Genomic DNA, 13493 nt, shown 5'->3' on the forward strand with positions numbered 1-13493 from the left:
TAATTTCTCTCCACACCCCACCTTACCATGCTCTTGGACCTTCCTGGAGAAAGACCCAGGCTATTAACCATCAGGAATTATCCCAAAATGTCTGCTGCTTAAATAAAGCCCTACATCTCCCAGCAAAGCTGTGGGATCCATGTTTTACCAAGATGAATGCAATAGGTAGCGGTATATACCTGTCCATTGGCAGATGGTTGCTGAGTAGGCTGGAGATCACTGCCTCTAGGTGATGGTGAGCTAAAATAGACACTGCCTCCAGCAGGAATTGCCTCAAGCTGCCCTCCTGATAGTAGCCATGTGGCTATATATTATATCCACAATAGCTGGCACCTGGAAGGAACAAAACCAGAAAGAAATGTCCCTTTTTCTTTCTCTCCATTCATTCTACAGAATCAAAACCTTTATTTACACATTTGCTGATTTTTTAGAAATTCCTCAAGAAACAAACGTTCAAATATGTCTGTGTAACTTTAACCCACAACAATTGCCCACACTTGGCTGTAAAAATTAACACTGACACACACACATACAGCGAAACCCCGCTATAACACGATGATCAGGGTCCAAAAAATTGGATCGCGCTAAATGTGGGGTCGCGGTATAGCAGGGGTTACCATTTCAAGCTGGTCAGTTTCAAGCCGGTCGATTTCTCTTGGGCAGAAAACTACTTGCATTTGCGAACTGCCCACCGCAGTAACTGAAAGGGTGGAGCTCCAGCAGCGGGAGCTCTCAGCCATGCGGTGAGAGAGGGAAACACTTGGGGAGAGCAGGGGAGATGTGCAACGGGCAGAGGAAGAGAGAGGAGCAGCTGGGGAGAGAGTGGCTCTTCTCACCAAAAGGGTAAGCGGGGGCAGGTGGGAAGAGGCAGTGGGGAAGGCACATTCCATTTTTTGCTTTTTTTTCCCCTTTGGGGGCACTCCAGCCCCTCTCCCTTCACAAAGCCTCTCTCTCTCTCTCTCTTTTTTCTCTCTCTCTTTTGCGCTTCCGCAGCGCTCCAGCTGCTTTTTTTTTTTTGGCCTGGGGCGGCCGGAGCCACTTTACAATCGTGTTATAGCCGAATTCGCATTATTACGGGGCGCATTATAGCAGGGTCAGGGGCGGCTCTAGCCATTTCGCCATCCCAAGCACGGTGGCACCCGTGGCTCCGGTGGACCTCCCGCAGGCGACCGGCAGAGCACCTCACAAGGCAGCCGCCCCAAGCACGCGCTTTGCGTGCTGGGGCCTGGAGCCGCCCCTGAGCGGGGTTTCCCTGTACATACCAGGTAATTTAATGTGGTGGTGCCCAGCTATGCATTAAATAAACCAGCTGGCATGCACAAAAGAAGGCTTTGCTTGCCCAGATTTTGCAGGTGTGATTTAAGCAGCCAAATGCAACCATTTGCCTCGAAGGATGCACAGTTCATAAACAACCACAAGCACAAAATATGCAAGTGCTTTAAACACAGTGTGCAAATGCCTGGGACTATGAACAGGTGACGACCTCTCATTCATTCCTAGCCCTTCACATCTTCGAAACACTGTGCAAACGTGGCAGTTCTGCTGCGAGGGTTCCCTGTCCTGAGGCCTTCACCAGCCTTGATAGAAGATTTGTGGAGTGCTCCTTTCATCTAGCCCTAACGCACTGGGCTCCAGAATAAGGCATATAAATAGTGGATCCCAAAGACACTATAGTTTTCTCCCTCCCTCCTTCTATTCTTAAAGGGTACGTCTACACACTAAAAAAATCCCACAGCAGTGAGTTTCAGAGCTCAGGTCAACCTGGGCCTGAGGGGCTTGCACTATGTGGCTAAAAGTGTAGCTGTTCCTGCTCGGGCTGCAGCCCAGGCTCTGAAACCTGGCAAGAGCTCAGGCTCCAGACTCACTGGGAATGACTACAGGACTATTTTTATCCAGGTAGCCCTTAGCCATAGGCCTCCTAAGAACTGGATGCCTCCAAGTGCCAGTCATTCTGTCTTCTTGTCTTTTCCCCAGAGTCTGTTTTTTCAAGCCTTTCTTGGCTGAATACTGTGGCAACAAGCCAGACAAATAAATAACCAACCATCTTCCTTTTCCCTTGGATTCTCTCTGTCTATTGCTATTGATTCTGCCGTTGCCTAGTTTAGGGTGAGAACAGAGATGGAATCGACTCTACGTCCGAGGGGGAGAAACAGCAAGATTTTTGTTCATTACACATGAGGGCAAAGATCTAAAAGCCTCGAGTTTAGGCAGAAAACCTCTCCAGTTTCCCGTTTTACCTTATCGAGCATGGCATCTCCACACTCCTTCAGTATAACCTTCATCCACAGTCCAGCTGCCGTGGCACAGGTGGGGCTGGCAGACAGCATACTTTCCACTGTGGCCTCAATAAAGGCTGTGGCCTGTTCTGGGGGAAAGTACTCACTAACAACCTGGGAATAAATCAAAAACAGGAGAGACTGCAATGATGTTTGGCTCCAGCACTTGTAAAAATGGAGGCCTAATTTCTCTATGGAAAAAGATCTATGCATCAGCAAATTGCATCTGACGAAGTGGGTATTCACCCACGAAAGCTCATGCTCCAATACGTCTGTTAGTCTATAAGGTGCCATAGGACTCTTTGCTGCTTTTACAGATCCAGACTAACACAGCTACCCTCTGATTAATTAACAATTTGTTAATTAGCCTCATGTCCAGCTAGCCATTTGGGATTAAAATTCTCTCCATAGTCTATATACTACATTTTTGTATTCTACACTAATGAGATCAGGTTCGAGGCAAAGCTTCTGTTGCACAGTTAGCACAACATTGTACCGGCTATGCAGGAGGTAAGTTTCCAGTTTGTATTCTCTTAGATACACTGCATCTTTTTACAACATATACAATGAAGTCAAGAGAGGCATGCTCACAAATATAGGCAAACCCACAAGGTGACAGAATGAAGACTGGATGGGTTCTCAGCTTGATGTTCCACTAATACAGTTTTTTCTCATGGATAGCTGGATAGGTACATGTGTGTGCATCTGCGTGTGCATTTTCATGGGCTTGCAACATTCTGTGGAATCTGGATTTTACATGGCATTCATGGCACACATCTATGAAAAGCATCTTGCTGGTTACTAGCAACGAATGCCCTGCACCCACAGCTCGCTCCAAGTACAGAAAGGCATCATGAAAGTGTAAATGTAAAATGAAGGGTGCCTGGTCACTAGAACATCCGCACAAGTTTTTTGAGTCAGTTACCCTGGCCATTTTGGAAGATGCCTGAAACAGAGCCTCGGGTCCGGAGCTGCTGTTAGTTCGCCACGGAGACATCTCAGCACCTCCTCCGCTGACCCCAGGTTCATGGGCTGGCCTGGAGTGGAGAAAAGGAAAAAAAGTACTGTAACGACTAATGAAACTGAACCTCTACTGCATGGATATTCATACAGGAGGATCCATGTGCTAGGCTGTTATCAGCATAGTGTAAAATCTTGGCCCCATCAAAGTCAATGGCAAAACTCCTGTTGACTATAATGGAGTCGGGATTACACCCTAAATGTCTGAAAGTTAACAGTAGTGGTATGTTATTGTGACTGATACAGGATTGAACAAGCATCGTATTCAGCTTGGAGCAGCTTTCTGGGGTGTCTGGTTTCAGTAGTGTCTCTGCTCTCACTATTTACATCTAATCTCACATTCAAGTACAACTCATGCAGGTAGATGTGAGGTTCCAATGTAGAGGTGAATCCTCCACCAAACTCTCAAGATGGGGCTGACAAAACCTTCGGCAGGAAACCCATGCTCATCCGTCACTTCTAAACAATGCTGGGATTTCTATGTTGTACACTCAAAGACTGGAATCCCTTATTCTGTTTGTGAATCACCAACACTGTTTTTAGGACTGATTAATAATAATTAGAAATAGGGTCACCAGATGTCCCAATTTTATAGGGACAGTCCCAATTTTGGGGTCTTTTTCTTATATAGACTCATATTATCCCCCACCCCCGTCCTGCATGAGTTTCACATTTGCTGTCTGGTCACCCTAATTGGAAATGGCCTTAAATAATAACCAAGATCTATCCCATTAGGTGAAAAGAACATCCTACTCCAGGGGTCGGCAACCTTTCAGAAGTGCTGTGCCGAGTCTTCATTTATTCACTCAAATTTAAGGTTTCATGTGCCAGTAAGACATTTTAACGTTTTGAGAAGGTCTCTTTCTATAAGTCTATAATATATAACTAAATTGTGGTTGTATGTAAAGTAAATAAGGCTTTTAAAATGTTTCAGAAGCTTCATTTAAAATTAAATTAAAATGCGGAGCCCCCCGGACTGGTGGCCAGAACCTGGGCAGTGTGAGTGCCACTGAAAATCAGCTTGAGTGCCGCCTTCGCACCCGTGCCATAGATTGCCTACCCTGTCCCACTCTTTCACAAAGGGGAAAATGGCCTACACTTACTCCAATAGCTTTGAATGCTCATGACAGAGGGCTGCTGCAAGAACTTTTTGTTTAAAGAATTATTCCAGGAAACCCCTCCAATACAGCCAGTGGCAGGGTAAAGAGAATGAAAATGTTTAGTACCAAGGGCTTGTTTACATGGAGAAGTCAAGAAAGCTAATCAAATTCATTTTCAAACTGCATTAGTTAAACTTCATTAAACACCTCTGGGGACACACTTATTTAGAATTAAAGGGGCCTTTTTTCAGGTTAGTTTAATTCATGTAATTCACTTAAATTAAGAAGGGCCATTTTCATTCAGAATCAGAGCATCCACACGTGTTTAATGACACTTTAAAATTTACACCTTTAGTTCATTTGGATTAACTCTCCTTAGTGTCCCTGTGTAGAGAAGCCCTAAGGAACTGAGCAGTTATCTACCTGGTGCAGACCATTTATTATTTGTACAGTTCCCAGAAGTGTGCCACACTCTTTACACATCATAATCGTCTCTTCTAATGAGCTATTTACAAGATGCCCACCACTCTGTTATCTAAGTGCCAACAGACAGGACAGAAAGAACTAGACAGGCAGAAAATGGACATTACAACAGTGAAAGAAGCTGAAGAATTACTTATACCTGCTAATGGTCTCTCACCTTGTATACAGAGAAGGCAGCTGATACAGTCAACCACCCACTGACGAGATGTGGCCAGTGAATCACAGCTGTATGGTGCTATTGCTCCAATCAGAGATCCAAACTGATGAAAAGTTTCCTGAGTCTAATTAAAAAAGAATGAAGAATGAACGTTCTCCAGCTGTACTAGACTTCACTTGCCATCTTTATTGTTGATACCAGTCAGCTCTGTGTTTTTGGGGAACCAGGGCACAGTATCTAGCTTGTGTGACTCCTGAAGGACACCCCCAATTCCCATCTCTGTTTGAACCAAAACCGATCAGAGAAAAGGCTTGCAGAGAACAATGAAGGATTTGGGGAGACACACCTAGATGCCTCCTGACAAGGGTGACAAGATTAAGACATCTCCATTTGCATACAGAATGAAGAACAGAGACAACTCTCTAGCCTCAACTGCATGAAAGATGGAATAGGGATTAGCATAAAGAATGAAGAACAGAGAACCGCACTGAACTCTGGGACCAGAAAAGCAGGGACGCATTGAATCATGGGAATCCCTGCTCCAGATGCTAATGAACCTACGCCTGCACACACTCAGCTCAGCAATTATCAGACCAATTCTAGTAATAAATCTTTGACTCATATCCCAAAATACTGAAGCAGCCTAGTTGCCTTGTGAGCTCCCCGGAAGAAAACAACACCCATAGCCAAGAATGATCAGCTCCTATTGACTAGCCTAAAGAAAACCCTTGAGCCATCAGTTTACCCATAAACAAATCTAGTGTTCTCCCTTGAACCATTGTATTTTCTCAACAAAACCCCTACCTATGCCCAGGTAAGGGTTCTGATGTATAGGCCCAAACTCTGCATCAGTTCCACTGGGATTCCATCTCCTGACTGATCGTGCTGGGGGCTCTGCCTGTCTCCAGCACTCAGGACCCTGAGCGACCACCATCACCTGGGAACCCCGACCAGTTCAAGCCTCATGGAGTGGGTGGGATCCATCTCTCTCTCTCTGTTTTCTTTCCTACCTCAGGTATTAACCTTTAAAATGTAGCTGTTATGTTTGTTTAGCCCTCCTGGTGTGGTTATCACTATGATTCAATCAATAACTGTTATGGGTCAGCTGGTTGCTTCTCTCTCTCTGAATTTTACTCTTTGTGTTTTTAGCTTCCCCCATTTACTCTGCAGCGACGCTTCTTGTACCTAAGCTAAAGATCCCTGTAGTACCCCAAAATACAGTGGGGTTTGTTCATCAAGTGGGTTACTACCAGTACAATTGTAATGTGAAAGTGTGATAGGAATGTGTTAAACTTGGGGCACATAAGTGGGTGGGGGGAGCAGTGGAAAGTGCTGCTGAACCCAGCCTGTTGAGACCAGGGACACATGAGGGTACCAGCTTGAAAGTGCTGCTCAGCCCAGCCCACTGAATGCAGGGACATATGAGGGGATCAGCTGGGGAGTGCTGATTGACTTGCTCTGCTAGTGTGTGTACGCATGTTCGTCTAGTTCTACTTATTAGCCCTGGGGAACCTAGTCCTGCAGGAGAGCTCCATTGGGAGGGGACTTGTAGAAGGAAGGAGTAGAACACACAAGTGACATAAGCAACACAGTAATAGAATTACAGAACCGCCCCACCCCTCCCTTCCCCCACAGAAGAGTAACCCTAATTAATGAGCCTCCCCAAAGTAATGGGCACATCTGGTAACATTGTGCCTCTGATTCCTGTACTGAACTGGGTAACGCACATTGGAAAATATAATCCCAATTGTACATACAAACGGATGGGGTCTAAATTAGCTGTTATCACTCAAAGAAGAGACCTCAGAGTCATTGTGTACAGTTCTCTGAAAGCATCTGCTCCACATGCAGTCAAAAACGCTAACAACATGTTAGGAACCATTAGGAAGCGGATTGATAATAAGGCAGTAAATATCATTATGCCGCTATAGAAATCTACAGTACCCCCACACCTTGAATACTGCGTGCAGTTTTGCTCATCTCACCTCAAAAAAGATATGTTAGAACTGGAAGAAATACAGAGAAGAGTAACAAAAATTATTGGGCGTATGGGACAACTTCTCATATAAGGAGAGATTAAAAAGACAGGGACTTTTCAGCTAGGAAAAGAGACGACTAAGAGGGACTATGATAGAGATCTATAGACTCATGACTGGTGTAGAGAAAGTCAATAAGGAAGTGTTATTTAGCCCTTCACATATCACAGGAACAAGGGGTCACCCAATGAAATTAATAGGCAGCAGGTTTAAAACAAAAAAAGGAAGCATTTCTTCACACAATGCAGTCAACCTGTGGAACTCATCGCCAGGGAGATGTTGTGAAGGCCAAAAGTATAACTGGGTTCAAAAAAGAATGAGATGAGTTCATGGAGGATAGGTCCATCTCTGGCTATTAGCTAACACGGTCAGGGATGCAACCCTATGATCTGGATGTATCTAAACCTCTGACTGCCAGACGCTGGGGCTGGGACTGTCCAACAGGGGATGGTTCACTTGACAATTGCCTTGTTCTGTTCATTCCCTCTGATGCATCTGGCACCCACCACTGTCAGAAGACAGGATACTGGGTAGATGAACCATTCTTCTGGGGGATCCAGGATAGCCACTCTTATGTTTTATGTTCTTAGCGGATTACATAGAAATTCAGCTTTAGCATCCTGGGAGCATAAGAACCAAGAATGCATTTGTGACACTGGCAGACCAGTCAACCTGTGTATGACCCATAATAACTTAACAAGAGACACTTCTACTGTATCAAGACAGTTCACGTGCATGTGAATTTCAAAGAGACGCATTAGACTAGCAATCATCAACTCATTCAAAATGAACAATAGATGCTAAGTGTATTTGTCTGTGGTTATCTATACCGGGTTAGAAGTTTCACAATGTAAATAAATTAGCTTGTAGATGCTAATTCCCTTTCATGGCTTAATTGCCTTAATTATGTGTGCAAGGTGTTCAGTTAGCCTTAAAATCAAAGATGTAAGACACTTCAGGAAACCAATCATTTCTACATTATCTTCAGCTTAACTATCTGTGTTATAATGGAAGAACGGCTAATTACCTTATGTGAATGAATGTAACTAGTTTACTGTGTATGCACAGGAAATAGAAGATTATCTTCAAAGCAAAGTACAACAGGCCATCTGCATTGGGGGAAGGTCCTTCTGTGACAATTTCTGTGAGGTAGGCTTGTCAGCCTGGTAGAATAGCTATAAAAGAGAAGGCTTGGGCCTGATCCTATCATCTCTAGACCGTTTAAATGTTGAACAGGGACAGTGTAAGCCATAGGACAGAGATCTTCCAAATAATCATTTGGAAGAACCTGGAAAATGCCTGGAAAACTAACAGACATTACATCTAAGCTGCCTTTGGATTCTGATCTGTTGGGATGATTCCAGAGAGACTTTTACAAACCAGCAGTTTATTCCATCACTGTTGTGATCCTGAACTATGAACATGGAAAGTCACTTGTCTGGATATTGATCTTTTAACCATTTGTAACTCTTCTTTCTTTTAACAATAAATCTTAGATTTAGTTAAGGATTGGCTGACAGCGTGATATTTGGGGAAGACCTGAGATTCACATTGACCTGGGGATAAGCATCTGGGACTTTATGATCAGTGAACCCCACATATGGTGAATCAGGTTTCCAGTAACCCCTCACTATATTAGACATAGAATATCAGGGTTGGAAAGGACCTCAGGAGGTCATCTAGTCCAACCCTGGCTCAAAGCAGGACCAATCCCCAGACAGATTTTTACCCCAGTTCCCTAAATGGTACCCTCAAGTATTGAACTCACAACCTGGGGTTTAGCAGACCAGTGCTCAAACCACTGAGCTATCCCTCCTCTCTTCCAAGACAGGGATGTTTAGATGGGAGCCAAAGTCTGGAATGCCAAAAGGGGACCGCGTTTGGCATCTTGTTAACTAGGGTGGAAGCTCTTTTGTTGTTGACTTGGTGAATCTAATGATAGAATAAGCCATCAGTTTGGCGGTTGTCTCCCTCTACTTCTTGCAGTCTGCCTGCAGTGTGGTCACTGCATTGTTGTGTAAACCTCTCTCTCACGGAAGCAGAGGGATGTTAGTCACCTTGAGATCCCAACTGCTGTCCTGGAAGAGTTTTTCATGCATTTGCGTTGAGTGTCAGATCTGATGTAAGCAGGGAAGTCAGCTCAAGGAAGAGTAAGGCTATACTCACTGTGCTATGAACTGTCTCTCGATAGGCAGTCAGCAGCTGGGTGCTGGCCTGCAAGGCCCTCTCTCTCTCCCACTCCTTCCCTGAACTGAACCATGTCCTTAGGAGCTGTTGGTAGAGCAGGGGAATGGACAGAGTTAGTACCAGAAAATCCCTCCCAAAAGTTCCTCTTAAACAGGTTTAATTGTCACTAAAATCCCTCTCCAAAGCATCTGACCTCCATGTAGCAAAGGAATTACATGTCTAATGGAAGAGCCCCTTAGATATACAAGTCCCAGGGACCAGATTCACCTCTGGTGATTGAAGCCAAAGGAGTTACATGAGAGATGAATCTGGGCCCGTGTATGTGATGTCTGCTGTAGACTGTCTGATGGGAGCTGTCTAGCACATTGCATGCTGTTTGATGTCTGCTGCTGTGTTCTATTTCCTGGGCAACTTCTCCCACATTGATTGGCAAAATGACAGAGAGAAGCATTTCTTTTTATTAATTTGAATAAGAGCAGAGAAGTCCCCCCAGCCCAGCTCCTTTTATAACTTCATTTTTATACTGAACGTGCATCAAACTCCCACCCTCAGCCCTTCACAATATTCTGTTCATGTCTGAGGAACAGGAAGTTTCCTCTGAATGAGTTTCCATACACAGGGCTTAACTCAATATTCATGAATTCCTCTTAGAAGAAGTGATCAGTTTCAACTGGTTCTCTTGGATTTGGCTACTGCAGTGGTGATTTTCTTGCGCCCAAGTAGTGTCAATGACACTGTAAGAACTTGGTCCCAATCCAGCCCTGGCATAAAATGGCATAGCTTCTGTGGATTTCAGTGGGGCACATGCCCGCTTATCCCAGGAAGAATTGGGTGCTTTCTCCCTAAAATTCACTCCATTGTGGAAAATTCCTCCACAACTGAAGCTTGACCCCCTAAATCTCTGACTCTTCCCTGCTGTAACACAAGAAACAATCTCCACCACGGTTCAATGGACTACTCACATCAAACATTTCCTGGAACCAGTCTGCGGTTGGTTCTTCCTCCAGCAAAGTCTCCACTAGCTTGCCAAGGGCTTCCAAGGATCTCACATAGAGTGACTGAAACCAGAAAAGAAGGAGTGAGGCTCAGCACAGATCATTTGTGTGTGTGGGCTGGGGAAAGCTAACTATAACCTTGCAGGGGGGCCATGTGGGACTGCCATCACCCAGTGCCTGCTGGGCAGAAATACAGTGGATGGTGCCGGAGGAGAATTGTTGTCACGTACTTGTATATGCTGAGCATCCTTTGCTGTCCCGTCTTCCTCTTTCATCTTCTCCAAGGGAGGAAGGGGAAATAAACTTTTGAAGCACTGACCAAGGAGCTCACGGTTTTCCTCCAGGGTCAGAGATGGTTTGAGCTTGCTGGCAGAAGAAAGATAGAGAGAAAAGTCATGCATTAGACTCAGTACCACCTCCAAGTAAAAGAAATGGGTCCAATGACTAGAGATTGTCCCAATCTAGAACCCCAAGTGCAAACAACCCTTCACTTTGCACCTCTCTTAAGTATTGGCTCCTCTAGAAGTAAAGCTAAAACTTCAAATCTCCTTTTAGAGAAACCCACAAGCTTCCTCCCCCCTGCCAGCTAGCCAGACACCTCCCTCCCCATCTGAACTCTGCTCCATTGTACTGCATGCCCCACAACCTCCAATCTTGTGTCTTTCGAGCACAAACCCCCAAATGGACACATTCAAATCCTTAAGAACTAAAGTCCTGCTGGTGAGCAGCATGTGAGCCACAGGGCCACCCAGAGGATTCAGGGGGTCTGGGGTCTTTGGCGATGGGGAATTGCCGCCGAAGGCCCAGCACTTTGGCGGTGGGTCCCGAGGCGGAAGTTCCCCCCGCGGCCGAATTGCTGCTGAAGACCTGGGCCCCCGTGAGAGTTTTCCAGGGCCCCCGGAGTGAAGGACCCCACTCCAGGGGCCCTGAAAATTGCCCCATTTGCTCCCCCCGGGCGGCCCTGGTGAGCCAAACCCTGCAGGCTTTTGACTGCTCCCAACCTGACACTCATGAATTAACAAATAAGAAGGCATCACAGTGCCAAGAAATATGGCAGAAAATAGCCTACCTCAGATGTCCAATGGCAAGAACTGCCTGGTAGCGAACTGGAGATGCCAGGGAATCCAGTGGTTCCTGTTTAATGAAGTCCTGAAATGCATGAATGGGGACATCAAAAATGGGAAATGGATTTGAAAGGCAGAGAGGCCTTCCTCTCACACCCTGAAACAGGGCTATATGCCAGACCTGGAATAAACAGACACCGTGCCCAGCAGGCTCTCTGCCTCAGAAATGGGCTGTAGGGCCATCTGCAGGCTATACAGAGGACAGAAAGAGAACTCACAAGACACAAGCCATTCCTTCCAGTTACAGCCCACAATATATGTTAGCATCCCTGCCAAGCTCAGAGTGGACCCAGCATTCTGGGTGCCATGCAGGTAGCTCATGAGACTGCAGTAGTACAGTCACAGCCAATGGATAAAATATCATCTCCCCAGAAAACCAGTCTCATTACATTACAACAAACTCTCTTGTACTTCAGTCCTCAAAGCTCCTAATCACTCACCAACATGTAGCCAAGGAGCTCCAGTTTGTATGAGAATTCGAACTCTTGGGAGTCTCTGGTCTCCAAGATGGCACAGCTAATCTCCATGACATTCTGGATGAGGGTTAATTTTAGGTTCATGTCCTACATAATCGAGAAGGAGAAACAAGAGGATGTGGATGAGAAACTGAGAGAAGAACCAGAGTCCAGAAGATAAAGATCAGGAATTAAATCTAGCCTCGGGAGAGGAGAGAGGTGTCCCCAGACCCCAGAAGGTAGAGGACCCTGGCTCTGCACCCACCTCAGAAGAAGAGAAAACCCAGGTTCATCAAATAAATCCAGGCCTACTTACACCAGAGCAGCCAGGACTCCTGCTTGATGTAGCAAGGAAACCAAACTCTGTGCAATTTAAACAAGCAACTTGTGTACAGAAAATGCAAGAGCTGAGGGCAGATTATTTAGAATGTACCTTGTTCGCAACAGTGATGCCCAGCACCTGAAAAACGAAATGCAAAACAGCTATTAGCAATGTTGATAGTCCCACATAACACACATCCTCAAAATGTCCTGGCTGGTGAATATGGAGCAGAGAGAAATCACTATTGTTAAATCTTCCAAAAGGCAGGAAAGGTATCCAGAGGGGGTGTTTTGCAGAGGTCATTATCAGGGGCCATCCTCTGTAGTATTTGCATTTGTGAACTACTGGAAGATCTCAGTTTGGTTCAACTGTTTTTGGCAATGCCTAAGTGAGAGTCTCAGTTAGACAAGGCAGAACTGAATGGCAAAGTGATGTGGAGAGGTTGCACTGAGATGAGAGTCAGGACCAGCAGTCAGGCACCTGGGGAACAGAAATAACGGAGCACACAGACAAACAAGACGACAGATAAGAGGTAAGGGAAGTAGTGAGTCCAAGAAACAGCGTGACAGCAAATCAACTACATACAGGCTAGCACTAGTCTCTCTTGGGTAGCAAAAGATAGAGCTAGATACACATCCATATGAGGGGAGTTAGAGTGTTATTCTGAATAGCCTGAGTGTCACTGCATCTGAATTACTGTGTAGCTGGGGTCTACAGAATTTCAGAAGACTATAGAAAACCTAGCGAAAATACAAAGAAGAGCAACAAAAATGATACAACATGTGACAGCTCACACTCCGTCCATTCCAGTTTTAAATTTGAGTTATGTGACACTTATCACGCAAAGCTCTTACCTGACCACTGGCTCTGTAATGGAGAAGGATGTTCCTGTGATGTCTGCCTCTACTCGGGAGAGAAGCTGGTCTTTTGGAGCATGGACAGCCACGCTGCTGTAGGCCAGCATCAGGGTGCTGCGAGTCTTGCCTCTTCTCCCATGGTGGTAGTCCTAGACAATCAGAAAGTTCTTCTGATTCCTTTTGCTTTGGAATTCTGATCTGCTGCTGACCGAGGAATTCCTCACAGCAGCAATAGCAGCTTGCGCTTGCAAAGCTCTTTTCAGCCAAAGATCTCAAACCACTTGCAAAAAGTATTTAAGCAATATAATAACTGTGAGGCGTGGAGATATTAGTATCTCCATCATTCCCACTAGGTAACTCTGACACAGAGAGCCTAAAATGCTGAACCTACAGCAGTGAAGTACACGGGAGCTTAGTCATTGACACTGGTGGGTACAAGATCAGGCGCTAAATGTCTTGCCTAAGGCTGCACAGTGAGTAA

The 13493-nt window shown here is 45.4% G+C and overlaps 2 long non-coding RNA genes across 2 annotated transcripts; both read right to left on the bottom strand.

Moving 5' to 3' along the window:
• Positions 1-288: 288 nt before the first annotated feature.
• LOC120374214 lies at positions 289-3224 on the bottom strand. The gene is made up of 3 exons (XR_005585933.1): positions 3202-3224; positions 2238-2390; positions 289-333 (listed from the first exon to the last, which is right to left on the bottom strand). It is a non-coding gene; the product is annotated as an uncharacterized LOC120374214 (long non-coding RNA).
• Positions 3225-11343: 8119 nt separating this feature from the next.
• Positions 11344-13039, bottom strand: LOC120374246. Its single transcript, XR_005585958.1, has 4 exons — positions 13010-13039; positions 12267-12293; positions 11819-11941; positions 11344-11403 (listed from the first exon to the last, which is right to left on the bottom strand). It is a non-coding gene; the product is annotated as an uncharacterized LOC120374246 (long non-coding RNA).
• Between the last annotated feature and the right edge of the window lie 454 nt (positions 13040-13493).

Source organism: Mauremys reevesii, linkage group 11 (assembly GCF_016161935.1).
Source record: "Mauremys reevesii isolate NIE-2019 linkage group 11, ASM1616193v1, whole genome shotgun sequence".
Taxonomy (NCBI): domain Eukaryota; kingdom Metazoa; phylum Chordata; order Testudines; family Geoemydidae; genus Mauremys; species Mauremys reevesii.